The following is a 25,583-nucleotide window of genomic DNA, read 5'->3' on the forward strand; positions in this document are numbered from 1 at the left end:
AGGAAGTGAGAGTGGAGATCGGGAAGGATGTCTCAGTGGAGTTCTATGTAGACCAAATGGGGTCTCTGACTCCTTGCAGTCTAGGACTATGAGCCATTATGGAAGATATCTCTGCAGGTCCCCGTGTAGTTAATGGAAGCAGGTCATAGCCCACACAGAGAGAGAGGGCTATATGAATCCACTTACCCAGTATGGAAGGAGGTGGAGTATAGTGAAGGTGAGGGTTTTTGACTGCAATCCGGAGAGAGAGAAGAATTGCATAAAGGTACAAATTACTATTGAAAACGTAAAGAAGGAGGATATAGGGTTATGGTATGTTGGTTTTTGATCAGGTTTCGGTTGACCATAGTACCCATTCCGGGTAGAAGTTAGGGCAGGTTGGAGCTATATAGTCAGCCAGAATACAAGCAGAGCCCCTGACAAAACAGATACTGACAGCAGAGTCGTCCAGAGCCAAGGGCCAGTGCGGATGGTGCAGACGAACGATCTTAACCTGTCCAGGACTGGGGTTCTGCTAGCGGAACCCCGCCGCAACAGTCAGTGAATTTGGTACCAAATTCAAAACAACAAAAATCTCATCCTTTAAATTCCTCAAGTATATACAAGTATATTACACCATTTTAAATATAACATTCTCGTTAATCCAGCCACAGTGTCTGATTTCAAAAAGGATTTACAGCGAAAGCACCACAAACGATTATGTTAGGTCACCACCAAGCACAGAAAAACACATCCATTTTTCCAGCCAAAGAGAGGAGTCACAAAAAGCAGAAATAGAGATAAAATGAATCTCTAACCTTTGATGATCTTCATCAGATGACACTCATAGGACTTCATGTTGCACAATACATGTATGTTTTGTTTGATAAAGTTCATATTTATATACAAAAATCTGAGTTAACATTGGCGCGTTATGTTCAGTAGTTCTAAAACATGCGGTGATTGTGCAGAGAGCCACATCAATTTACAGAAATACTTATAATAAACATTGATAAAGATAGGACTATTATACATGGAACTTTAGATAAACTTCTCCTTAATGCAACCGCTTTGTCAGTTTTCAAAAAAACATTACGGAGAACGCAAACCATGCAATAATCTGAGTACAGCCTTTAGACAACAAAGCAGCCTCTGAGTACAGCCTTTAGACAGCAAAGCAGCCAAAAAGATACCCGCCATATTGGGTAGTCAACATTACTCAGAAATAGCAGTTTAAATATTCACTTACCTTTGATGATCTTCATCAGAAAGCACTCCCAGGAATCCCAGTTCCACCATAAATGTTTGATTTGTTCGACAATGTCCATCAGTTATGTCCAAATATCTTCTTTTGTTAGGGCGTTTGGTAAACACATCCAAAAGCGCGTTGAACAAAAAGTTCAAAAAGTTCCGTTACAGCCCGTAGAAACATGCCAAACTATGTATGGAATCACTCTTTAGGATGTTTTTAACATAAAACTTCATTAATTAACTGGACAATTCCTTTGTCTGTACAAAAGAAGTGGAACGTAGCTACCTTTCACGTGAGCTCGTCAGACCGAGGCTGTGGCACTCTGCCAGACCACTCACTCAAAGAGCTCTTATGAGCCCCTCCTTTAGAGTAGAATCCCCAAAACAGGTTCTAAATACTTTTGACAACTAGTGGAAGCCTTGGGAAGTGATAGATAACTAATGTCCCACTTTATTTTCAATTGGGGCTGAGTTGAAAAACTACAAACCTCAGATTTCCCACTTCCCGGTTGGATTTTTTTCTCAGGTTTTTGCCTGCCATATGAGTTCTGTTATACTCACATACATCATTCAAACAGTTTTAGACACTTCGGAGTGTTATCTATCCAAATGTACAATTATATGCATATTCTAACTTCTACGGCTGAGTAGCAGGCAGCTTAATTTGGGCACATTTTTCATCCAAGCTACCCAATACTGCCCCCTACCCCAAATAAGTTAAGAAAGTGATTGAGGTGCAAACTGGTCATGGCGATTCTAACCTATGGTTAGAATTGATCCAGTATACAGCCAGATCAGTAGCGAAAGAACAATGTTATGCCTGCGCCACAGCAAAACCTCAGTTGACAACCATTCCCTTTCCATTTAATATAATTGATACACCCAGAGGAATGGCCTGTATGGTAAAGCTGTTCATGAAGGCAGGGAAGCAAGACAATGACAGTTGCATTGATCTGCATTATCTATATCCCCATGTGCCCATTACATCCAGATTTCCCCCTTTTGCAGGAGGACATTATTATTGTATGGCTCCCTATATCACACACGGATGGGACTTAGGGGAAGTAAGAACATGCAATAGGACAGAGAATGTTACCACAGACAAGGCAATGAGGGACCTGACTGGGTGGTTGAGTTCCGAGGACTTTAGTAAGATAAAAAGGCCTAGAGCGGATGTCTGGTGGTTTGTGGAGGTGTGAGGCTGTGGCCTAACCGGCCTACCAATTGGACCGGTAGTTGTGCACTAGTGCAGTTAGGAATGCCTCTCACCCTTATCAAACACAAAGACCTAGAGCCAGGTAGAAGAGAGAGAAGAGTACTCCGTCAGGATCTTTTGACGATAGAGTTTACATTGATAGCTTTGGAGTACAAAGGGGGGTACCTGATGAGTTCTGGATTGGAATCATGCATCTTCTGGTGGTAACAGCTGCAACTAGGTTGATGGGATGTCAGAATTGAATAGCCTTGGATATGTTACTGGCTGAAAAGGGTGGGGGGTGTATGAGGTTCAGAGCAGAATGTTGTACTTTCATCCCCGATAACACAGCTCCAGACGGATCAGTGACCAAGGCCCTGGCTTGGTTAACCACATTAGCTCACGAATTGGCAGAGAACTCTGGGGTAGATAATGCTCTAACAAATTGGTTTAATAGTGTGTTTGGGAAATTGAAAAATGTCATAATCACTGTGTTGTGTGCAACTTTCACCTGTATGAGTGTTTTGGTATTGTGTGGATTTTGTTTGGTCCCCTGTGTGAAAGGTTTGCTCACCAGGACTCCGGAGAGGTCAATGATGCAACAGGTGGTGAGGTACAGACCGATTTCGAGCTCCGCCCAGGTGATGACGAATACGGGCCTCCAAGCCTAGGAGCTCCGTTGTTGGATGTTGGATGAGACTGTTTTTGAGGGTTAAGACTGTATTTTTATGGAGATTATAATAAAAATCCTAACAGGAAGCATTATGATCGGATAGGCCTATAACAGTCATTGATGACTATTGAATGTACATACATGTATTGGTTTGAATTATTCTTGGATACCATTTATATTTCCATATAGTAAATGAGGTATCAGTGTGTATTATTAAGGGTGGATGTGTTGATGGAAATTATATGAATGACTAGAATAATCCACTCTGAACCCCGAAGCCGAATATTCGTATGAGTATGAAATTGATTAGAATTATGTATGACCATAGTCTGTACAATATGTCTATAAACCTTATTTGAATAACAGACAGACTCTCTGAGCAAGATTCAGTGCCGACCTTGGCTGCGGCCACAGAGTACATCCCAGTCTCCATATCTTAAGGGAGGAGGGGGAGTAAGTCTCACGGAATCCCCTTATCTTTGTCGGCTGGGTCGCAGGACACTATGTTAGTGTGAATGTGTGTGTGTATGTTACTGTGAATGTGTGTGCGTATGTTTGTGTGAATGTGTGTGTGCGTGAGAAGCCAGTATAAAATTAATTGTTTTGTACAATAGAGCAGCGCTCTCTCGTAAATAAATTTTCTGACTATTGTAGCTGGGCCTCCGTCTGATTCATTTAAACCAGTTTCTTACAAATTCTGGGTTTCAGGCTGAGTAATTAATTAAATTGGGTTTATGAACATTGAGAACATAATTCACTATGGCTGACTATGTTTGAGTTAAAGTAGGGCCAGTGCATACTGTTGTCAGCAAAGCAGATGAAAGCCAACGCAAAATTAGAAAGAGTACTTATGTTGTAAAGAGCAGGAAATATTGGATGCAAGGGGGGCATGGCAGGACAGTGGTGCAAGAGGCTAACCCATACAGTAGCGAGGGACCTAAACTTTGAACATAGTTGATGTACTGGAAACTGAAGTCATACATTGGTAGAGTGGAGTATAATTTATTGTTACCCTGCCAAAAGAAGTCAGTTCGCTGCTCCAAAATCCACATAACACCCAACGGGACATTCCTGGGGCTGACACTTTCAGCTCCTCAAAAGAGCTGAACAGATCTACCTGGTATATGGTGTCACAGTTGACAGTCGAAGACCAGTACCCACTCTTTATCAGATCTATCAAGTTTGCCGTCAATGTGCTAAGACAGGTCGTGCAGGTCAGCAGAGGTACTGTGACTTTTTGTTTTACATTGCTTTGCTACATCACTGGTTCTTGTAGATATTGCACGTGCCATTTATTCCTACAAGGATGATATGTTTCCCAGGGCCAACATGGATTGTGCTTGTTGGGCAACCACATATCACCTCTGGTACGCCCACTGGTAAGAAACGATCTAGGGACAATATTTTATACAACAATAAACAAGAATACATTTGAACATTAATATAATTATTCCAACTGCAAAAAAAATTTAAAAACACAACCTGTTCATGAAGTGCATATTTGCCTTCACTTTGGAGAGATATGGCTTCTGTTGGAGGAAGGGGCATGTAAAATCCCTCTTTTAAGTCAGCTAGGATGTTAATTCCGCTATGAAGTATTGCTTTTTTGAAAACACAATAAAAACAGGAAAATAATTAAATTAGCAACATTATATAATTAATCTATTAAATTGCACATAGGGCTGTAGGTGACAGCAAATATATATAATATAACTTTGATTCTACAGTAAATTAAATTGCAGGGCAGACCAAAATATTGAGTATTAAGTATAAAATGGAATATCACACAATAGAACTTGATCCCATCATCGAATAGATAAAAACACAATGAGTGTACAAAACATTCTTTCCCTGACAGACTGAAGAGGTTAAAACTATGATCCCTTATTAATATCACTTGTGAAATCCACTTCAGTGTAGATGAAGGGGAGGAGGATAAAGAAGGATGTTTAAGCCTTGAAATAATTGAAACATGGATTGTGTACGTGTGCCATTTAGAGTGTGAATGGGAAAGACAAAAAATGTAAGTGCCTTTGAACGGGGTATGGTAGTAGATGCCAGGTGCACCGGTTTGTGTCAAGAACTGCAATGCTGCTGGGGTTTTCACGATCAACAGTTTCCCGTGTATACCCAGCCAACTTGACACAACTGTGGGAAGCATTTGAGTCAACATGGGCCTGCATCCCTGTGGAACGCTTTCGACACCTTGTAGAGACCATGCCCCGACGAATTGAGGCTGTTCTGGGGGCAAAAAGGAGCGCATCTCAATATTAGGAATGTTTTGTACACTCATTGTATTTCGACTACAGAGTAAACTCTCCTCAAAGGCAAATGCTTCCGGCTTCCACAATTACAGACAGTGGCTGCAAAAGGCAAGACACTGTGAAAACATTCTAATAGTGGATTTGAATGAATTCAACCAAGATTAATTACATAATGTGGAATGGCAGATTGCTTCATATTAAAAGGAAATGTGCAGAAAAAACTCTGCCAGGATTTTGTTATTGCACTCCCCTACAGAAGTATTTGGACAATGATGCTAAAATGTTGAATTTGTCTCTCTATATTCCAGCATTTTGAATTGCATTTTTGAGAAGGAATCTGCCAGTAAGCATTTCATTGGATGGCGTTACCATGAGTATCCTGTACATACAACTAATAAAACTTGCAACTACCTCAACCATGACGATGTCATAAGTATTTAGACACATTTCGTGTATGTATTAATGTTGTCAGAAATGTAGTATTTGGGCCTATATTCCTAGAAAACAATGACTACATAAAGCTTGTGAATCTACAAACTTGTTGGATACATTTACAGCTTGTTTTGGTTGTGTTTCAGATTATATTGTGCCCAATAGGAACTGAATGGTGAATAGACATATGAAGTCCTTTCATTTCTAAATGGTAAATCAGATATGTATGAAAATACACTAAAATATTCTGTACTGTAAACTTATATGAAACATTTGATCTCAAATCCAAAATTCTGGAGAATAGAGCCAGTTTTAACCATTTTGCATCACTGTCAAAAATATGTAGTGGACAATAATTCAGTAACACCAAGATGACCCCAATATTGACAGTGAAACTATTTAAACATACCTATATCTTTATCAATGCTGAACACTGGAGTGGATTCCAATCCACTGGTCAATGTCTCTACAATAAGATATGCAAATAAGGGTGGGAATTAAAGGGATGCAAACTGCTGAGGGCCCAAAAAGGTGACACTTTTTTGGCTTCTCACCTAACTTTACCACTTCGTTATCGTTCAGGGGACGTGCTGCAGTAACTGGCAAGCTGACTTTCCAGACTGCGCGCTGATACTGTAACTAATAAATTGGTTGTCTATATGGAAGGCCAAGAGTTTCAAATCGTCTTGAGTCTCTTCTTTCTTCAGTCACCTGCTGCGCTGTATTCTGTTATTATGTAAACAATTGGCTGAGCCTTGGATACAGCCAGTATTGCTCCAAACGTGCATAACTTGCTGTAAGCGAACGAGTGGTGATTCAACCCCCCTCCCAAACTTTTCTCATTGGATGTACACAAATCACGTAGGTCACCTATTTTGGATTCAAAACGGCAAATTTCGCCACAAGGTGACTAGTTTGCATCCCAGATTGTTTAGTGTTGTGTTTTGTAGTGTAGTTTCTTTGCCCTACCAAGATTTACATGCTAACATCGCCACTGGCTCTAACACAGACTGGTCCCCAACCGAACCAACGTGTAAATTGTAGCTGTAACTCCATACATTTTTAATTGATACATACTTGTAATTAAATACAGAAACATCTTCCATTAAGTTACACAAATCTCAAACTGTTATTATTTCTCTAAATTAGGCTAAATCACATTTTATTTTCTGCACTTCCACCATCACAGTATATATTTGAACAGTAGTTTCACCTGAACATTTTCCAAAAAAAACAGTATTATAATGGCTATCTTGCTTGGTTAAGAGTGACTTAATCCAGAGAGTAAAGGTGAATTACGGTAACCAAATTAATAGCCTCACAACAACTAAAACAATTTGTGGAGTATCCCGAATGTCCATATCTTTCCTGAAGGGTGCACTACTTCTCATCACGGATTTGAAAGTTTAGGATTGGTATAAGCATTGGCCGGATTAAGTTTTATCCATTATTAAATCCATGCAAGAAAATATTTCTCCCTTTAAGAGAAGGGTGGAGAATCAGGACACATAGCTAGAGCAGGGGAGTTACTACTCCCTAGAGAGGGTGTACAGATGAGTCCTAGGGGTCAGGCTGGAGTCTCCGTCCCCATACTGAGGTTGTCCAGCAAGGCCACAGAGGGTTGGTCCAAGCTGTATTCCATGGCAGCGTAGATGAGGTAGAAGAGGCAAGTCAAGATGAGGAAGACCAGGATCTAGACCAACAGAGGCACCAGGCGGCTCTCCAATGCCTGTCTCTGTAGGGTCATGAGACTGGCAGGGAGATCTGGGAATTTAAACTGGACTGGTCGCCTCGCTGCACCCTTGATAGTTCTCCAACGGGTGGCACTGGAAGAAAGAGGAAAATGTGCCACATAAAAATGTAGACAAATAGTATTAGAATACAGAATCTAAGTAGCCTCAGTAAGCAGAAACCAAAAAGTCTCTGGGACATAGCCTTATTTAACCCGAGAGAGGCTACCTTATAAATGGTGACTCTTCCCTAATTGTTAGTCTTCTGTATGTGTAGTGTTGTTTTATGGGAAACTGGATTTACGCAATGCCAGTGCGTGTAGGTTCTGTCTCTGGGAACATCTCCATCAGGACATCTGTGACCTGCTCCTGAAGAAGTAAAACATATAGAGGAACAAAATCAGATTGTCTGACCCAAACTAAAACAGATGAGAGGAAAGAGATAAAAGGTTAGGGGAAAGTCATAGTCACTTGTGGTTATTGTGCAAAACCTTAGGTTCAAAGTCCTGAAGTGAAAGTACAGTGAACAAAGACATTTTCCCCAAACCTTTTCTCTGTAAAACATTAATTTAGGTATGAATGAACACTTGATTAATGCAATAGCTTGGTTGTATACATGAACAACCCAATCAAACTTACAGTGATGGTAAAACCATTAACAGGATAATAAAGTATACAGTGTAGCTCTGCCAGGAGCCGCCAGTCTGCTACTGTAGCTCTAGTGTATGAACTGTTGAAAGAGTGAAAAGACAGGAATGAATCTGAAAGACAACTAAACAAGCTAATGTAAGTGTATTGTTATGCTGTTTGAAAAAGAGGTCTTTGGGGTGACGCAAGGTGATCAGTTAGTCATGGTATAGTTCACGATCGCCATGTCCTGAAGGAAGAAGTGAGAAACAACTCATTAAATGTACACTACTGGCCAAAGGTTTTAGAACACAGGCAAATTCAAGTTTTTTTTTTATTTGACTATTTTCTAGATTGTAGAATAATAGTGAAGACATCCAAATTATGAAATAACACATGTAATCATGTAGTAACCAAATCTAAATCTAAATATATTTTATATTTGAGATTTGTAAAATAGCCACCCTTTGCCTTGATGATAGCTTTGCACACTCTTGGCATTCGCTCAACTAGTTTCACGTGGAAAGCTTTTCCAACATTCTTGAAGGAGTTCCCACATATGCGGAGCACTTGTTGGCTGCTTTTCCTTCACTCTGTAGTTCGACTCATCCCAAACCATCTCAATTTGATTGAGGTCAGGGAATTGTGGAGGCCAAGTCATTTGATGTCCCTTAAATATCCCTTAAACAGGCTGTCCTGTTGACAACAACAAATGATAGTCCCACGAAGCGCAAACCAGATGGGATGGCGTATCGCTGCAGAATGCTGTGGTAGCCATGCTGGTTAAGTGTGCCTTGAATTCTAAATAAATCATAGACAGTGTTACCAGCAAAGCAGCCCCACCACGCTTTACGGTGGGAAATAAATATGCGGAGATCATCAGTTCACCCACACCGCGTCTCACAAAGACACAGCAGTTGGAACTAAAAATCTAAAATTTGGACTCCAGATCAAAAGGACAAATTTCCACCAGTCTAATGTCCATTGCTCATGTTTCTTGGCCCAAGCAAGTCTTCTTCTTATTGGTGTCCTTTAGAAGTGGTTTCTTTGCAGCAATTCAACCATGAAGGACTGATTCACACAGTCTCCTCTGAACAGTTAATGTTGAGATTTGTGTTACTTGAACTCTATGAAGCATTTATTTGGGGTGCAATTTCAGAGGCTGGTAACTCTAATTAACTTATCCTCTGCAGCAGAGGGAACTCTGGGTCTTCCAATCCTGTGGCGGTCCTCATGAGTGCCAGTTTCATCATAGCACTTGATGGTTTTTGCGACTGCTCTTGAAGAAACTTTCAAAGTTCTTGAAATATTCCTGATTGACTGACCTTCATGTCTTAAAATAATCATGGACAGTCGTTTATCTTTGCTTATTTGAGCTCTTCTTGCCATAATATGGACTTGGTCTTTTACCAATTAGGGGTATCTTCTGTATACCCCCCATACCTTGTCACAACTCAATTGATTGGCTTAAACATATTAAGGAAAGAAATTCCACAAGTTAACTTTTAAGAAGGCACACCTGTTAACTCAAATGCATTCCAGGTGACTACCTCATGAAGCTGGTTGAGAGAATGCGAAGAGTGTGCAAAGCTGTCATCAAGTCAAAGGGTGGCTATTTTAAGAATTTCAAATATATTTTGATTTGTTTAACACTTTTTTGGTTACTACCTAATTCCATGTGTTATTTCATAGTTTTGATGTCTTCACTATTATTCTACAATGTAGAAAATAGTAAAAATAAAGAAAAACCCTTGAATGAGTAGGTGTTGTAAAACTTTTGACCGGTAGTGTATATTCCACATCCCCTCTACTTAACCACAGCCCAAGGAATCACATTGATGGGGTATGACTTCTAAAATTGAAATATCCTTGCTAATGTTACTGAGGGGGCGAGGGGGGAATGCAAAACGTTTACATTGTCAGAACATGTTACTGTTAGACATCAGGTATCCAAATGGAAAGGAGAAGGGCCACAGTGTGGTACAAGTGAACAGAACAGCCATGAGTTGGGGAGGAGTGAGGAATTTGGGCCAAGGTCAGGTCACATGAAGTCGCTTGGCTGTCCAGGTGTGTAAGGAGGAGACTCAGCATGGGACGACCGTTTAAATACCAGTGCTTGTGTGAATATGTCTTGGTTTGTTCAGCTGTCTGACCCATTTGGTGAATAAACTTGGTTTGAGCTTTTTATAGTTGTCCGTGAGTTTTTACTCTGTTTATTTAGAACCTAACAACATCCACCATGTAACCACCAACAACAGCGTGTCTGTAACGGTTTTCTTCTGGTGAAAGAGAGGCGGACCAAAACGCAGCGTGGTTATTTATAAACATCTTGAATAAAGATGATAACTTGAACAATGTATAATACAAAATATAAAAACGTGGAAAACTGCAAACAGTCCTAACTGGTGCAAAACACAGAGACAGGAACAATCACCCACAAGAGACCTAAAGAATATGGCTGCCTAAATATGGTTCCCAATCAGAGACAACGATAACCACCTGCCTCTGATTGAGAACCACTCCAGGCAACCATAGACTTACCTAGAATACTTAACTAAACACAATCCCATAAACTACAAAACCCCTAGACAAAACAAATCACATAAATCACCCATGTCACACCCTGGCCTAACCAAAATAATAAAGAGAAGACTGAATACTAAGCCCGGGGCGTGACAGTGTCACTGATAAGATTACTGAAGTGTTTGTGAGTACTACTGACCTGGTGGGGCCTTGGCCAAGAAACCAGAATTTTACTCCTATTGTGCTTCTGTGTTCTACTACTGGAGAGAGGGCTTTGACTCTCAATCTGTGGTTCCAGAGGAAAACGTTAATACAGCATATCACTCATTAGTCAAAACTTTAGTGGGGATTAGATATTTAGGCTGTTGATGTGATCGTCAAGATTAGATAACAAAAACCTGATAAAAACAAACTTCCCTCCTCTACCATCTCAGTAATGCTGAAGCTCTGAGAAGGGGAATTGGAGGAATCCTCACCACCACCTCCCAGAGATACAGACAGAGGCTGCATCTGCATGGGTTTAAAGTAAGACGGTTGTTCAGAGCCACAGCCGATAACAGGTTATCCAAAAATATGCTCCAACAGCTTCCTTGATCCCTTAAGTTGTCCCTTAAAACCCAAAATATGCACCAGCTTTAGAGTGTGAGATGAAAAAAATGCAAGTAGAAGAGCAGAGATCCCATTCCCATTGAAGAGTTAATGAGTGAGTTTTTCTAGAAGGGTTACCACTGATCCTGTGGTATGTCCTAGCAGAGAGGATGTTCTGCTCAGTCCAGCTCTGTACCCAGGAGTAACAGGCGATGGGGGCAACTGCCCCCGGTACTTCCCCTCTGCTGTTGGAAGACTCAGCCACATTCCCATGATTCCCTGCATTCCTCTTGGGATTTAATTCATAGTGGCCTGGAGCTCTCCAGACCCGCTGCCAGGGTAGCATCATTATTATCCCATTACACAAAAGCATCACACTCCAGAAATGATCACCCATTTTAAATTATGAATAATTCATAAGTAAGTGTACTGGTGGTTGTCAGATTTACCATTCTCGACGATGGCATAAAACACTGATGTTTTTATTATTCCTGAGAGTGCCATACCATCTGCTAAAAGAAAGAAATAACTGAGCTGAGAACCAATCCTAAAATGTAACAACTTCTTTTGACATTGAGACCCAACAGTTAGAACTCAGGCACAGAAATACCTATCTACTGTCACAAGGTGGCACTGCAGGCAACATTTTTCCTTACTTGAGGAGAATGACATAGCTGCATAAGAAATTCACTATTCATTGGTCAAAGTCTCAAAATAAGATCCTAGTATGAACTCACTCACCTGATCATTAGCATGCTGATATTCCTCCACTGCTCTGGTCTTCCTTGTTCTGAACCTATAGAATCAGAGGTAAACACATCCTTGTTTGAGGACACCATTTTGTCATCCATTTTAGCATACAGAATCCACATCTGCGTCTGTATATCACAAATGGCAGTAACAAATCTTAATGATTATACCCCACTCTTCCTCCTCTTCTTCACTGTCATAGTACTGGTTTGCATATCCTGTGCCACCATTCTGTCTGGGCTGGGTAGGTTCTAGTAGCCTTTTAGCTTCCTCTCATAGATAGACCTGGTGGTGGCTATCACAAACATACACACATGAAGAGATCCATTTCAAACTAAAGACATTGTACAAAGTACCATATGGAAATGTTGTATTAGCAAGTACAGACAGATCAAATACAGAGATTAAAAGGGGCAATCATCAGTAGCTACATCAATTTTTGGACATACATTTAAGATATGAACCCGTTGATTCTTGAAGAATACATATAAACATATAAATTCCTCATGAGTTTAGTTCAACTGTCGTACCCCATCAGAACCCAAAATAAGCTTGTTTTACTCCAATGTTTGTAATCAAAGCAAATAAAAACAAACACTGCATAGCCTCAAAACACGGTTAAAACTATGATTTTGATATCCTGGATGGCCAGTCCTTGCATCCATAGCGTGGTCTATGAATTTGAGAGTGGTGCCATTTCTCCAGCCCCAGCACTCAACTTTTTAGCTTTTCTGTTTCAACTGCTGATTGCCGCTTTAATGTAACGTCTTTAATAAGTGTAGTCTTCAGTAGTCTCACCTACAATGGGTCTAGCTTCGACTAAATATTTGAGCAGTTTGGCCTTGAGTTCATCATCCGTAAGTCCACATGGGTCAGTCAGCTCTGGATCTTCCTTATTTTCTTCTTCCTGTGGGGACAGGAAATGACCAGGTATGATTGAAACTCACTGAAATCCCTTGACACAACTTTTACCATGACTGAGAAGTGTCTTTTAAAAACGAATTTCAGACCACGAAGCATGACTAACTGGATAGGGTAAACACAGTCATGTTGATTAAAATGCTAGACACAATCATGACTACTATAATGAAAATAAGGACATTTGAATGCTGATCAAAACGTCAAGATAATAAGCTAGCTGTTTCAGCAAGACATTAATAATCAATATAAGAGCAAGTTGCACAAAGTGCTGGTTTTACAGCATTTCAAATTCCACCTCCTATACAGCTTCTATAGAAGACACTCTGTTTTGTCTGCAATGCAACTTATACATAAGGCTTGGTGCTAGCCCTTATTCAGGAAATAATTCAGTGTTCATATACCCTCATTGACAGGCTAGCTGACGTATTGTAAGTTGAAAAGAGGACAAAATTAGGTGCATCCTTTGAAAGCATCAAGCATGTGTTTGAGCAGAACAGAGCCCATATACACAGAGTTTATTAGGTACACCATCCCTTTCACAAAAAAATGGGTCGCTCTTACAGACAGTGAGTCACATGGCCGTGGCTTGCTATATAAAGCAGGTAGACAGACGGGCATCGAGGCATTCAGTTACTGTTCGATTGAACGATGGGCAAAAACGAGTGATCTAAGCGACTGAGTGTGGTATGATCGTCGATGCCAGGCACGTCGGATCCAGTGTCTCAGAAATAGCCGCCATCCTGTGCTTTTCACGTATGGCAGTGTCTAGGGCTTACAGAGAATGGTGCAACAAACAAAACATCCAGTCACCGGCAGTCCTGTGAGCGAAAACTCCTCGTTGATGAGAGAAGTCGAAGGAAAATGGCAAGAATCGTGCAAGTTAACAGGGGGGCCACAAACAGACAAATAACGGCACAGTACAATAGTGGTGTGCAGAACGGCACATCGGAACGCACAACTTGTTGATCCTTGTCATGGATGGGCTATTGCAGCAGACGACCAAACCGGTGTTCCACTCCGATCAGCTAAAAACAAGAAGCAGCTCCAATGGGTATTCGATCACCAACACTGGACAATTGAGGAGTGGAAAAACTTTGCCAAGAACATGACATCGAGTTCAGTTTACTTGAGTGGCCTGCGCAGTCCCCAGACCTCAACCCAGTATAGCATCTTTGAGATGAGATGGAACAGGCTGTTCGAAGAATGAATGTACCGCCATCCAATCAGCAGCAACTGTGTGATGCCATCGCGTCAGCATGGACCAACGTCACTGTGGAACATTTCCGACACCTTGTAGAATGCCCCGAATAATTCAGGCTATTCTGAAGGCAAAGGGAGGTCCGACCAGGTACTGGTTGGGTGGGTGTACCTAATAAACTGATCAGTGAGTGTATATAAACATGTGTGAGAAGAAGAGATCAGCATGACTCTAATGTGCCAGTTCGCTATCCTTCTTTGCAATACATTCTCAAATGTAAATATAGAAATACAACCGTCTGGTGTAAAGCAGTAAAGCCCTAAGCTCTAACTAAGTGTGAAACCATACTGAATGATGGCATGGCATTGGCAACCCAGTTCTGGAAGACAGCCACTCCCCCTCACCCCAAATCCCCTCACCCCCTCCATGGGCTCCTCCCTGCCCTCCTCTGCAGTCTAGTCAGTTAGGCCAACTATATAGCTGACCTTGCAGAGTTCAGGGTATCAGTTGATATGGGGCTGCAACAGCTGCATGCCACCCTGTGTGCTCCCTTCACTTTAGGCAGTCACCCCGGGACAGTATCAATAACATGTTTAACTTAATTTACCAGAAGATCTGCCCCATGCACCATGAAATAATTATTTAAACAATGCATACGACATTTTAGTATAGTACAGTGAAGTATAGTAGTAGCTAAGCTAAAACCATTTGAACATATTTTGGTGAGCACATGACTCTGTAACTTTTAAAAACACTTTTCCGTATGTAGGGTTTTCAGCCATTACAGTCACCCACATTTGGCTCTGTGTAAACTACAATTCTGACCCTGGGTTTTAACGTTTAGAAACGTCAATAATCGTTGCTTACAAAACGGTTTCGAAACATATGCTGATATGTCCCTTATCTTTCAAGTCAGCGAGAATTTTTTTTTTTTATTAAAAAAGATACACTTACTTAAGCAAATTTGCACAGATCCATACACTGTGTGTGCCTCCAGTTGATGAACTACTCTTCCTGCACAGTTAGCTTACACACAGGTGTTCTTCGGCACACTAGCAGGGCTGGGGCGTAACTGACTGCATGTAATCAGTTACATGTAATCTGATTACAAAAAAATTGTTACATTACCAGCTAAAAATATTGTAAAGAGATTACAGATACTTTTGAAAAACTATATGATTACTTCTTGGATTACCTTTCAATTGAAAAGGGATGTTTGCAACAACAACAAAACATGATCTTTCTGTTTTCTCAATGACATTCTATTCAGCATTGAAAAAGGGCACAAGTTTAAGGTTGTTCCAACTGAGCGAGTCTCACCACAAGCGTTTGTTGGATCGTTTTTGTGTTTTTTTTTTTTTTTTTTTTTTTTTTACATTCGAGGTATGTTTTAAATCACAGGTACACCTCCAATATACACAAATGATGTCAATTAGCCTATCAGAAGCTTCTAAAGCCATGACATAATTTTCTGGAATTTTCCAAGCTGTTTAAAGACACAGTCAACTTAGTGTATGTAAACTTCTGACCCACTGGAATTGTGATACAGTGAAATAATCTGTCTGTAAACAATTGTTGGAAAAATTACTTGCGTCATGCACAAAGTAGATGTCCTAACCGACTTGCCAAAACTATAGTTTGTTTAACAAGAAATGTGTAGAGAGGTAGCAAAACGAGTTTGTATGACTCCAGCCACGCTGTCAGACCAGCTGAGTTCACTAAAACTGTATCTCCATCACATGGTGATGACCTTCATGTTTACCTAAGTCACATAATTCACACATTAATCTACTGTGAAACTCATTACGAATTGTGCTAAATTTAATGTATTTTCACTAGCTCCCTCAACACCTGTGAAGCTCTCTGTGCCCATTCCACCCCAGATGCTCTCCTTGGTCCAACTGCCTATAGCAAAGCAGCAATACACTGCCGTTTTAGCTGAAAGTATGTATTACTATCATGGTTTGAATTGTACTGCATCTACAGTAAAACAGTACATATCACATAAGGCACATACGAATGAGTACTGTAGCATGGTCAAGACAAAGATAAATATGTCAATGTAGATCTGTTATGTACTTACACATGGTTTAATAACTATGTGTTCTTGTGTTCTTTATGTTTTTTAAAGGACACAACAGAGCACACAGCAAATCAACAGCTGTCTCCATCGCAACAGCCGTGGGTGCTGCAAATACACCTTCCACTCTCTAATGGCAATCCAAATTGAATTACATAAACTGTTGCCACTTAATTTACTGTGGATGTATACCTCTATAAGCTATGCGTCCTCAGTTCATTGTTTAATTTTCTGTGTTTGCATTACCCTAAATACTACATCACTGAGTGAAAGACCCCCTGCCCCTACCAGAGCAGAGTAGGAAAGAGTGTTTGTTCAAGGTAGGTCAACATTTATTGTGGGATTATATTTAACAAGTGATTCGTCATCAGAATATATTTTTGGTTTATTGATATGTTTCATGCTCTGCCACACACTACCATTTCTCCAGTATGCCCTGCAGTCCCTCTCCATCCTCCCCCCAACTACGACCAAGATATCAGCCGCTGGAACTGTTCTCTCAATCAGAGAATTTGCATGAAGACAGAGCTGGAGTCCATGGGACTGTGGCCAGGGTCCCGACCAGTGCGGCACCTCATGAACATGGTCTCCTTGTTGCGTTGTCCACCTCAGCCTGAACTCATAGAGACCTCGACTGAGCCGCCGTTACCAAAGTACTTCCAGCTCCATCCATTCTTCATCTGGAAGCCAGAGCGTGACATCATGGAGAGGCTAAGGAACAACTACATCCTTCCTTGTGTACACAATTGCCCCAAACCTCACTTTGCCTCTTCTGGTGTGGGAAGGCCTCAGGTGATTGTTAGCATCAGTGGCCAGTACTACCTGCTAGCTTCCTGTCTCGTCTGCAAGGTATGTAGGAAGCACTGGTTTGTTGACAATCCCCAGTAGCTGGACAAGCTACCGAGGCGCTTTGTCAACATCTTGCCAGCGTTCCTCACCTACAAGAAGGCCATCTGTAAGACGCTTATGGATGAACTCTGGCGCAGTGGCAAGTCAACAAATGACATGACAAATCCAGGTAATAGAGACTCCTAAAATAATAATGCACCTAAAATACTAGAGAGCCCATCTGGCCTACTTTCTCAGCGTGCAGAACACCAGGGATGCTGAGGCAGGCATGTATGGACAGAGGACCATCACAGGGCTCCTGAGACGGGAGGACTCACCTGCTGGGTTTGGTGGTTATGAAGATGTAGATGGCTGGTGTGGAGTGTCTGTGTCTTCACACTTTTGCCTCCTACAAGAGTACCAGTGGCAGGAGCTAGCCCTCATCCAGCTCCTACAAGGCACCTTCAGACAAGTCTTCAGATCTGACCACTCCCACAAAGTGGCCAGTATCTCTACCTGCACATGACCATCTGATCATTTATCACTCCACTGTTAATCTGCTAGATTGTAATTATTCGCCAACCTCCTCATGCCTTTTGCACATAATGTATATAGACATTTTTTTTTATAAAACATTTTTTTATACTCTGTTATTAACTTTATTGTTTACTCCATGTGTAACTCTGTGTTGCTGTCTGTTCACACTGCTATGCTTTATCTTTGCCAGGTCGTAGTTGTAAATGAGAACTTGTTCTCAACTAACCTACCTGGTTAAATAAAGGTGAAATAAATCAAATTAAAAATAAAAAGGTGACACTGTCATCTGGCACAATGTCATCCTATGCGGTGATGAATGAGAACTGGATGATCCTCTCCTGGTTGATGGTGCAGAGAGTGAGAAGTCTCTGGAGGCTATGTACAAGGGCCTGGCCAACCGGTACAGTGCTGCTGGTGTTGAGAAGGCCAAGTACCACTGATTGGACAGGTAAGTATGAATCCTTCACCTTCATCGCAAACAGTACATTACTCAATCTTAAGTATACAATACCGGTCAAAAGATTTAGAACACTTTCTCATTCAAGCGTTTTTCTTTCTTTTTACTATTTTCTACATTGCAGAGTAATGTGGGGCATCAGAACTATGAAATAATACATATGGAATCATGTAGTAACCAAAAAAGTGTTATTTAAAACTTCTTATGGCTAGGGGTCCCACTAGCAGGACAACTTCCTGTGAAACTGGAGGGCGCGCAATTCAAGTAAATAATCATAAATACTTTAAACATTTACAGTGCCTTGCGAAAGTATTCGGCCCCCTTGAACTTTGTGAACTTTTGCCACATTTCAGGCTTCAAACATAAAGATATAAAACTGTATTTTTTTGTGAAAAATCAACAACAAGTGGGACACAATCATGAAGTGGAACGACATTTATTGGATATTTCAAACTTTTTAACCTCTTGAGCCTACTTGAGACGCAGACGTCCCACCTAGAGCTCTGGAAATGCAAATGCGCTACGCTACACGCTAATAGTATTAGTTAAAACGCAAACTTTCATTAAAATACACATGCTTGGTATTGAAATAAAGCTACAGTCGTTGTGAATCTAGCCACCGAGTCAGATTTTTAAAATGCTTTTCGGCGAAAGCATGAGAAGCTATTATCTGATAGCATGCAACACCCCAAAAGACCCGTAGGGGATGTAAACAAAAGAATTAGCATAGTCGGCGCTACACAAACCGCACAATAAAATATAAAACATTAATTACCTTTGACCATCTTCTTTCTTGGCACACCTTGATGTCCCATAATCAATACTGTTTTTTTTTTTTATTAAATCGGTCCATATATAGCCTAGATATCGATCTATGAAGACTGTGTGATAAACGGAAAAAAATAGCGTTTCATAACGTAACGTCATTTTTTAAAAGTTAAAAATTCGACGATAAACTTTCACAAAACACTTCGAAATACCTTTCTAATGCAACTTTAGGTATAACTACACGTTAATAAGCTATAAAAATCATCAGGAGGCGATGTAAATTCGATAGTTGGTCGTGTGGAAAAAATGTCCGGAAAAACACAGAGACAATGCCTCAGGTTGGTGGTCGGAGGGAATCGGTTCCCTTTGGTCGGATCTACCAAGAATCAAATCAGAATCAAATGAGGAGACTCTATACATCCTGTGGAAGCTGTAGGTAGTGCAAGCTGGGCCTCATTTAATACGGTTCACCTTTAACAATGGGTTGAAGTGGCGCATGGATATTTTTTTCCATCTCCAGTGATCAGATTTTCCTGCGCTTTTCAATGAAACAGACGTTCTGTTATAGTCACAGCCGTGATTTAAACAGTTTTGGAAACGTCTGAGTGTTTTCTATCCACACATACTAATCATATGCATATAATATATTCCTGGCCTGAGTAGCAGGACGCCAAAATGTTGCGCGATTTTTAACAGAATTTCCGAAAAAGTAGGGGGGAGGCTTAACAGGTTTTAACAAATCAAAAACTGAAAAATTGGGCGTGCAAAATTATTCAGCCCCTTTACTTTCAGTGCAGCAAACTCTCTCCAGAAGTTCAGTGAGGATCTCTGAATGATCCAATGTTGACCTAAATGACTAATGATGATAAATACAATCCACCTGTGTGTAATCAAGTCTCCGTATAAATGCACCTGCACTGTGATAGTCTCAGAGGTCTGTTAAAAGCGCAGAGAGCATCATGAAGAACAAGGAACACACCAGGCAGGTCCGAGATACTGTTGTGAAGAAGTTTAAAGCCGGATTTGGATACAAAAAGATTTCCCAAGCTTTAAACATCCCAAGGAGCACTGTGCAAGCGATAATATTGAAATGGAAGGAGTATCAGACCACTGCAAATCTACCAAGACCTGGCCGTCCCTCTAAACTTTCAGCTCATACAAGGAGAAGACTGATCAGAGATGCAGCCAAGAGGCCAATGATCACTCTGGATGAACTGCAGAGATCTACAGCTGAGGTGGGAGACTCTGTCCATAGGACAACAATCAGTCGTATTATTGCACAAATCTGGCCTTTATGGAAGAGTGGCAAGAAGAAAGCCATTTCTTAAAGATATCCATAAAAAGTGTTGTTTAAAGTTTGCCACAAGCCACCTGGGAGACACACCAAACATGTGGAAGAAGGTGCTCTGGTCAGATGAAACCAAAATTGAACTTTTTGGCAACAATGCAAAATGTTATGTTTGGCGTAAAAGCAACACAGCTCATCACCCTGAACACACCATCCCCACTGTCAAACATGGTGATGGCAGCATCATGGTTTGGGCCTGCTTTTCTTCAGCAGGGACAAGGAAGATGGTTAAAATTGATGGGAAGATGGATGGAGCCAAATACAGGACCATTCTGGAAGAAAACCTGATGGAGTCTGCAAAAGACCTGAGACTGGGACGGAGATTTGTCTTCCAACAAGACCATGATCCAAAACATAAAGCAAAATCTACAATGGAATGGTTCAAAAATAAACATATCCAGGTGTTAGAATGGCCAAGTCAAAGTCCAGACCTGAATCCAATCGAGAATCTGTGGAAAGAACTGAAAACTGCTGTTCACAAATGCTCTCCATCCAACCTCACTGAGCTTGAGCTGTTTTGCAAGGAGGAATGGGAAAAATGTCAGTCTCTCGATGTGCAAAACTGATAGAGACATACCCCAAGTGACGTACAGCTGTAATCGCAGCAAAAGGTGGCGCTACAAAGTATTAACTTAAGGGGGCTGAATAATTTTGCACGCCCAATTTTTCAGTTTTTGATTTGTTAAAAAAGTTTGAAATATCCAATAAATGTCGTTCCACTTCATGATTGTGTCCCACTTGTTGTTGATTTTTCACAAAAAAATACAGTTTTATATCTTTATGTTTGAAGCCTGAAATGTGGCAAAAGGTCGCAAAGTTCAAGGGGGCCGAATACTTTCGCAAGGCACTGTATGTACATATGTGTCTTATATCGTCTGAAAGCTTAAATTCTTGTTAACCTCTAGCGTCGAGCAATCCCGTATCCGGGAGCGTAATCATAGCCTCAAGCTCATTACCATAACGCAACGTTTCCTATTCATGAAAATCGCAAATGAAATTAAATAAATATATTGAAACACAAGCTTAGCCTTTTGTTAACAACACTGTCTTCTCAGATTTTCAAAATATGCTTTAACCAAAGCTACACAAGCATTTGTGTAAGAGTATTGATAGCCTAGCATAGCATTAAGCCTAGCATTCAGCAGGCAAGATTTTCACAAAAACAAGAAAAACATTCAAATAAAATCATTTACCTTTGAAGAACTTCGGATGTTTTCAATGACGAGACTCTCAGTTAGATAGCAAATGTTCATTTTTTCCAAAAAGATTGTTTGTGTAAGAGAAATAGCTCAGTTTTGTTCATCACGTTTGGCTAAGAAAAACTTTTTTCCAAATTAGCTCCATAATATCGACAGAAACATGGCAAACGTTGTTTAGAATCAATCCTCAAGGTGTTTTTCACAATTCTATTCGATGAAAAATCATTCCTGCCAGTCGATTTCTCATCAGAGCCAAACGGAAAAATACTGCAGCTGGAGATTACGCAATAATTGCGACGGAGGACACCAAGCGACCACCTGGTAAATGTAGTTTCTTATGGTCAATCTTCCAATGATATGCCTACAAATACGTCACAATGCTGCAGACACCTTGGGGAAAACGTGGAAAAGGTAAGCTGACTCCTAGCTCCTCCACAGCCATATAAGGAGTCATTGCCATGAGGCGGTTTCAAAAAATGCGGCACTTCCTGATTGGATTTTTATCTGGGTTTTTTCTGTAACATCAGTTCTGTGGCACTCACAGACAATATCTTTGCAGTTTTGGAAACATCAGAGTCTTTTCTTTCAGTCAATTACATGCATAGTCGAGCATCTTTTCGTGACAAAATATCTTGTTTAAAACGGGAACGTTTTTCATCCAAAAATTAAAATAGCGCCCCCTATATCCAAGAAGTTAATCTAACTGCACTGTCCGATTTACAGTAGCTATTACAGTGAAAACATGCCATGCGATTGTTTGAGGACGGCGCCCCACATCAAAATATTTTTCCACCGGCACAGGTTTCATACATTCACATATAAAGATGAAATATTCACTTACCTTTTGAAAATCATCCTCTGATTTGTCATCCAATGGGTCCAAGCTATAACATGTAGTAGTGTCATTTTGTTAGATAAAATCTTTCTTTATATCCCAAAATATCTGTTTAGTTGGTGCTATCGATTTGAGTAATCCACTCGTTCAACTTGACAAGATAGGAATCTGAAAATCTACCCCTGAACTCTATTTCTATTTACTCCTCAGATACCCTAAAATGTAATCAAGCTTTAATATTTATTACGGAAAGAAGTGTGTTCAATAGGAAACCGATTTTAGCAGGTGCGTAATGTTTTCATGGTCTTGGAAATGTGTGTTTGCCCGGGCTATATTCTGCTAAAACTGATATTTCTTATTCGTTTTTGAAGTTACACGCCTGAAACCTTGAACATACACTGCTGACACCCTGTGGAAGCCATAGGAATTGCATCCAGGGTGCTAATTTTCAATATGACCTTTCTCTTGAATTTCTAAGAGGATGGTCTCTCTCAAAATACTTCTGGTTGGTTTTGCTTTGATTATATGGATTACATTATAGGCATATCCCGGCTTCAGGGCCTGAGCTACAGGCAGTTAACTTTTGGGCATGTCATTGAGATAAGAAGTGGAGAAAAAAGGGGCCTAGCCCTAAGAGGTTTGAAACAAATCTAAATATATTTTATACTTGAGATTCTTCAAATGTCCACTCTTTGCCTTGACAGCTTTGCAGACTCTTGGCATTCTCTCAACCAGCTTCACCTGGAATGCTTTTCCAACAGTCTTGAAGGAGTTCCCACATATGTTGAGCACTTGTTGGCTGCTTTTCCTTCACTCTGCAGTCCAACTCATCCCAAACAATCTCAATTGGGTTGAGGTTGGGTGATTTGTGAAGGCCAGTTCATCTGATGTAGCACTCCATCGCTCTTCTTCTTGGTTTAATAGCCCTTACACAGCCTGGAGATGTGTTCATTGTCCTGTTGAAAAACAAATGATAGTCCCACTAAGCGCAAACCAGATGGGATGGCGTATCACTGCAGAATACTGTGGTAGCCATACTGGTTAAGTATGCCTTGAATTCTAAATAAATCACATGTAGTGTCACTAGCAAAGCACCCCCACACTATCACACCTCCCCCATGCTTCACAGTGGGAACCACACATGCCGAAATCATCCGTTCACCTACTCTGTTTCTCACAAACACACGGCGGTTGGAACTAAAAATCTAAAATTTGGACTCAATGGTCTAATGTCCATTGCTCGAGATTCTTGGCCCAAGCATGTGTCTTCTTCTTATTGGTGTCCTGGGTTAGTGGTTTCTTCGCAGCAATTCGACCATGAAGGCCTGATTCATGCAGTCTCCTCTGAACAGTTGATGTTGAGATGTGTCTGTTACTTGAACTCAGTGAAGCATTTATTTGGGCTGCAATTTCTGAGACTGGTAACTCCAACTAACTTATCCTCTGCAGCCGAGGGAACTCTGGGTCTTCCATTCCTGTGGCGGTCCTCATGAGTGCCAGTTTCATTATAGCGCTTGATGGTTTTTGCGACTGCTCTTGAAGAAACTTTCAAAGTTCCTGATTGACTGACCTTCAAGTCTTAAAGAAATGATGGACTGTCATTTCTATTTGGTTATTTGAGGTGTTCCTGCCGTAATATTGACTTGGTATTTGACCAAATAGGGCTAATGGCGCCAGAGGAGATGGCTGCCGTTTTACAGTCCCCTAACCAATTGTGCTATTTTGTGGAGTTTTTTGCATTATTTGTAACTTATTTTGAATATAATGTTTCTGCCACCATCTCTTATGACCGAAAAGAGCTTGTAGATATCAGGACAGAGATTACTCACCCCATACTGTAAAAATATTTATTCATTAACGATTTGGACGCGAAGGATTTACTCCAGACACCCGACAGGGCCGTCATCCCCGTCATTAGCATGCGAAAGATACCGAGATATCTAGGACGTAGGTCTGAGTGCCTTGTAAGGATCCGATGGCGAGTGGGTAATCTGCCTTTACCATCGGTCCTATTAGACAAAATGTTATAAATGGATAATAAAATAGATGAACTACGATCACATATGTCCTACCAACGGGACATTAAAAAACGAAGCTCTTATGTTTCACCGAGTCGTGGCTGAACGACGACATGAATAACATAAGGCTGGCGGGTTTTACGCTATTTCGGCATGATGGAACAGGAGCGTCTGATAAGACAAGGGGTGATGGTCTATGTATACTTGTAAACAAGCTGGTGCACAAAGTCTCGGTTTCTTTCGCCTGAGGTAGAGTATCTCATGATAACCTGTAGACCATACTATTTACAAGAGTTTTCATCTATGTTCTTCGATGCTGTCTATTTACCAACACAAACCCGATGCTGGCATTAAGACTGCACTAAATGAGCTGTATACAGCCATAAGCAAACAGGAAAAAAATTAAATCTGTTTTACCTCATTTCTACCAGCATGTTAAATGTGCAACCAAAGGGGGAAAAAAACTTCACACACAAAGACGCATACAAAGCTCTCCCTCGCCCTCCATTTGGGAGATCTGAACACAATTCTATCCTAAGAAACAAAAACTAAAGCAGGAAGCACCAGTGACTCGGGCAATAAAAAAGTGAAGCAGATGCTAAATTACAGGACTGTTTTGCTATCACAGACTGGGATATGTCCCGGGATTCTTCCGATGGCATTATACACCACATCAATCACTGGCTTCATCAATAAGTGCATCGATGACGTCGTCCACACAGTGACTGTAATTACATACCCAAACAAGGAGCCATGGATTACAGGCAACATCAGCAATGTGCAAAAGGGTAAAGCTGCAGCTTTCAAGGAGCAGGACTCTAACCCGGAAGCTTATAAGAAATCCCGCTGTTCCCTCCGAATCATCAAACAGGCAAAGCATCAATACAGGACTAAGATTGAATCGTACTACACTGGCCCCGATGCTCGTCGAATGTGGCAGTGCTTGCAAACTATTACAGACTACAAAGGGAAGCACAGCGGCGAGCCGCCCAGTGACACACGAGCCAACCAGATAAGCTAAATTACTTCTATGCTCGCTAGTAACACTGAAGCATGCAAGAGTGCACGAGATGTTCTGGACGACTGTGTGATAACACTCTCCGTAGCCGACGTGAGTAAGACCTTTAAACAGGTCAACATTCACAAGGCCACGGGCCAGCTGGATTACCAGGACGTGTACTCCGAGCATCCACTGACCAACTGGCAACTGTCTTCACTGACACTTTCCATCTGTCCCTGACTGAGTCTAATACCAACATGTTTCAAGCAGACCACCATAGTCCCTGTACCCAAGGTAACCTGCCTAAATGACTAACAACCTGTAGCACTCACATCTGTAGCCAAGAAGTGCTTTGAAATGCTGGTCATGGCTCACATCAACA

The 25,583-nt window shown here is 40.9% G+C and overlaps 1 long non-coding RNA gene across 7 annotated transcripts; it reads right to left on the minus strand.

Annotated features, from left to right (window-relative positions):
- Positions 1 to 6,832: 6,832 nt before the first annotated feature.
- Positions 6,833 to 15,169, minus strand: LOC112249730. Of its 7 annotated transcripts, none has more exons than XR_002953406.1 (9): positions 15,086 to 15,169; positions 12,811 to 12,919; positions 12,183 to 12,307; positions 12,004 to 12,058; positions 11,712 to 11,771; positions 10,874 to 11,593; positions 8,164 to 8,254; positions 7,754 to 7,893; positions 6,833 to 7,620 (listed from the first exon to the last, which is right to left on the minus strand). It is a non-coding gene; the product is annotated as an uncharacterized LOC112249730 (long non-coding RNA). The 7 variants fall into 7 exon arrangements; XR_002953407.1 differs by having other exon boundaries at positions 11,712 to 11,774; XR_002953404.1 differs by having other exon boundaries at positions 10,874 to 11,771.
- Between the last annotated feature and the right edge of the window lie 10,414 nt (positions 15,170 to 25,583).

This window comes from Oncorhynchus tshawytscha, linkage group LG04, assembly GCF_018296145.1.
Source record: "Oncorhynchus tshawytscha isolate Ot180627B linkage group LG04, Otsh_v2.0, whole genome shotgun sequence".
Classification (NCBI taxonomy): Eukaryota; Metazoa; Chordata; class Actinopteri; order Salmoniformes; family Salmonidae; genus Oncorhynchus; species Oncorhynchus tshawytscha.